Genomic DNA, 4,020 nt, shown 5'->3' with positions numbered 1-4,020 from the left:
GGAAATAAATAATAACTTTATTATTGCCTCTAGGGCATATTTCCTTCAATAACAAGAAAATTTGGAAGTCCAAGATTCCACTAAAAGTGAAAATTTTCATGTGGTATCTTCGTAGGGGGGTTGTGTTAACCAAAGACAATCTCGCACGACGCAACTGACAAAGGAGTAAGAAGTGCTATTTTTGTACTCATGACGAGACAATCAAACACCTCCTTTTCCAATGCAAGTTTGCACGTTCTACGTGGTCAGTCATCCAAATAGCGTCAAATTTGTATCCGCCCACAACTGTTGCCAATATTTTTGGTCATTGGTTGGACGGTATTTCAAATAGGTTCAAAACGCTAATAAGGGTGGGAGCGTATGCCTTAATTTGGTCGCTTTGGCTATGTAGAAATGATTTTGTTTTTAACGGAAGAAATGCTTCTCCTCTACAGGTTATTTTCCGGTGTACGCAATTGCTACGTATGTGGTCTATGTTACAACGACCGAGGACCAACCGCTGTTCAAGGAGGTGTGTATGCGATTGGAGCAGGTGGCTATGGAGGTTTTTTCCCAACATGGGTGGCAACATAACCTTCGGATCAATCCACCACCTCCATCGACATAGGCATAGTGTCGGTCTATAGGGCTCTACTGGTGCTGATTTGTCAATTTTTTTTTCATCAATTTTTGTCAGACCTTCATATTGGGCCGTGTGCATCCTAGTTATGCAGAGGCCGGGTGTTCTCATAATGCTTTGTATCCGCTTGATGCTACATTTGAGATAATAAAATCGCCCTTTATCGAAAAAAATAAGATTAGATGTTTCTATCTTTAGGGCATGTAAAAGTTAAAACACGATGAAGAATTCTCGCTTTAAACAAATATCATTGAACTTTTGCTAACATATTACCGACAACAGTATGCAAGACCTGGAAAATAAAACATATCAAGAGTTTTTCTTGATGAAAAAGCAGCAGATTGCTGATTTTCATTGATGAAGCGGTAGAAGAAAACAGTTACAGGGAACTGGAAAGAAAGAAGAAAGAAATCCATGCAAGGCGCCAGCAGCCTCGCCTATAAACATACCAAGAGTAATGTTTCCAATCATTAAATACTTAGTAAATCCTCAAATGCCATCTTACAATCCACCAGAACATAGTAGCATCACATCCTTTCTATTTCACAGTCCTCGTATCATTCTAGATATAGGTTTATGTCATTGTGTGAGATTTTCTTAGATGGATCGCACCAGTAAGCTTAGCTATTTCCAATATCACCAATCGAACATATAAAAAGTGTATCAACTTACATAGTATAACAAAATTGGGTCTTCTCAAACTTGCTATATCGACCAAAAATTACCAATTTGCCCGCTGTTAAGGAAGTAGAATAAGTGTCACTGGTCCCGGCAGTATATTGTATACTATACGTTGTCAGTGCTAGCACGACCAACATGATCACAGTGGCAAAACCCTCTGAGCTTGTCGTTACCACCGGTCCACCGCAACAGCCCATGCTCTCAATACTTAGTTCATTGAGTTGTGTCATTAACCATTACGTAGTTCATGAAAATAGCAACAATATTATGACCTGGATATAGTAAATTAGTAGGCTAACATAATACAAAGGTAACATGAGATTACCTCAGCAATATCTTAATTATGTTTTCATCAAAGATCTACATGCTTAAATTTCTGCATTCTGATTAAGAAAAACTAAAGGCTCTTTCTTTAAGTATTGACACCTGATCACACGCCTCAATTTTTTATCTTCAAATTTCCAGCTTGGCATTTGCTTAGTTGTTATGATAATCCTGCTAGTACAACTATGAACAATAGGAATCACCATGGAAGAAAGAAACACCACCAGTAATGAGGCCCTTAAGGAATCATGTCATGACCTGAATCTGATCTGCTACAAGATATTTGTCCTTCCTCATATTCAGATCAAGTGGGCAAAACTCCAAACGAAACGATGTACGCATGAAAGAAACACTATTTTTGGCATTTGCTAAATAATCATGGGAGTACATAGAAAACAGAAGATGATTTGGGGCTTCAGGGTCCAGTAGTATATATATTGCCTTTTGCTTACGTGTTTGATGTGACGAAGCCGATGAAGAAAAATGCAATGATTCCGAAGTACGATTTGTCGGGTTTGTAAGGGAGCTTCGCGTACCTTACTCATAAATTGAAAACCCCCAACGATTGTAATGGGAGATGTCCTCCAAAATATTACAGGAATGGACCTTTGAGAAGCTCAGTAGAAACAAAGGTGAAAAGATGGAGATGTAGTCACTTCATTGTCAAACTCATTATTAACAAAAACAAAGGTTGGTAAAAAAAGAGTGGCTATCTATAGTCTTCGAGTCTTGGTCTGATTTACCTGAACAAAGGCTACAAAAAGAATATACCAGCACAACACCTATCTGCAGCAGCTTTCCGCGGAGTTTCTGAAAATGCATAGCAGAAGGACAAGCAGATTGTCAGATACCAAGCAACTTGTCATAATAATTTGCATGGGAGTTCAAAAAATTGTGTGGGATCTCCATTGCCTGGGTAACTAAACTAGGAGGTTAATATTCCAAACTTCTCTACCAAGCTATATCATTTTGGTAGCTTATTTGTGCTTTCTAATTACATGGTTGACCAGCTCAGAAATGATTTAGAGTTAGCTTGTACTATTTCCTCCATAATTGCTCCGTGCAAATTGAATCAATCATCAATCAGAAGAAAAATATCAGCAAAATGTGATTATTTAGATGTTCCAAGAGGCGGTGGTTGCGTGGGCTACTCCCATAAGTTGAGCACCACCATGTCGGCGTGTACGATGAGCACGGCAGTGCCGACGTTTTGGAGAAAAAGGGTTCTCCAGCCACATGGACCCACCAACACCAATTTATTACATCAAAGAGGCTTACCAAGTCAACGACCCTGTTGTGTTCTTGGCTCTTGAACTTTTCTCTCTAGCATTTTGGCACTTATAGCATGTTCTTGCTTATAGTAACTAACCAATTGAATCAAAATTCGTCAGTAGTTACCATTCCCACTGTCTATAACAATCATAGCACATCTAGCAATCAATCGCTAGCAACAAGCATAGCACTGTCTACAACAAGCCTAACATGCCCACTTTTAAAGGACACAACACTACAGAGCTCACAACAAACAGTTCATATTGTGTAGAACTTCACAGCTTAGGTGGCGTCCGACAAACAAACTGCACATCAACAAAAATTGGAGCTCACCTTGGTGATCGGCAGTCAGGGCATCCACCTTCGCTCGCGGTGCTCGAGATAGGCGGCAGACGAGTAGGATATTAAACACGGCGACCGGGAGGAAGGGTCACGGCTGAGGTTGATGAAGCAGTGTACGGAAGGGGGGAGCGTTGGTGGGAAGATGCAGTCGACGATGATGTTTGTGGATGCATCAGCTCGCAGCCTCAGACTTGACCTCGACGTGCAGCGATGAGGACCGGAGGGCACCGGTCGCCTTAAGCTTTCCCCCGCCTACTGCACTGGGGACACCTCACTCTCTCGCCAACGCTGGCGCTACCAGCTCGTATTGCAAGCTCCTCAACCGACCAACAATCGCCGCGACAGTCTCCGGTCACCGCCAATGTCCGGTGGCGTACCCCCGACGACGGGGGGCATCGCGCTGCCATCGATGGGGCAGCCGGCCCCGCCGCTACACCCGGAGCCCACCTCGCCCACGGCGCGCCCGCACCACCACTACTACCTCTTCTCGGGGCATCTAGGAAAATAAATGCATCCGAAAGACTAACAACTTTCAGGAAATTAGACACATGACTAGACAGAGATAAAATTATAAATTCTTTCCATGAACCAAGACTTCGAAGCAAGCAGTAATAAACTATAGCCAGCACAGATCATGTAATGTTAATTGTGTCAAGAACTAAATTTTCCTTGGTTGTGAGCGAGATTGTCAGCAAATTAGCTTGAATTGTACCTGCATTGCCACAGTGAACCGCTCCTTTGGATTGGGGTCATAGGCCTCAATATGTTTGGTAGTCTTATTG

The 4,020-nt window shown here is 42.1% G+C and overlaps 1 long non-coding RNA gene across 1 annotated transcript; it reads right to left on the bottom strand.

Moving 5' to 3' along the window:
* Nucleotides 1-1,234: 1,234 nt before the first annotated feature.
* Nucleotides 1,235-3,360, bottom strand: LOC125515147. The gene is made up of 2 exons (XR_007286829.1): nt 3,230-3,360; nt 1,235-2,434 (listed from the first exon to the last, which is right to left on the bottom strand). It is a non-coding gene; the product is annotated as an uncharacterized LOC125515147 (long non-coding RNA).
* Between the last annotated feature and the right edge of the window lie 660 nt (nt 3,361-4,020).

This window comes from Triticum urartu, chromosome 6 (assembly GCF_003073215.2).
Source record: "Triticum urartu cultivar G1812 chromosome 6, Tu2.1, whole genome shotgun sequence".
Lineage (NCBI taxonomy): Eukaryota > Viridiplantae > Streptophyta > Magnoliopsida > Poales > Poaceae > Triticum > Triticum urartu.
Note: the sequence above shows the minus strand (reverse complement) of the source record. Positions and strands in the feature narration are given on the sequence as shown.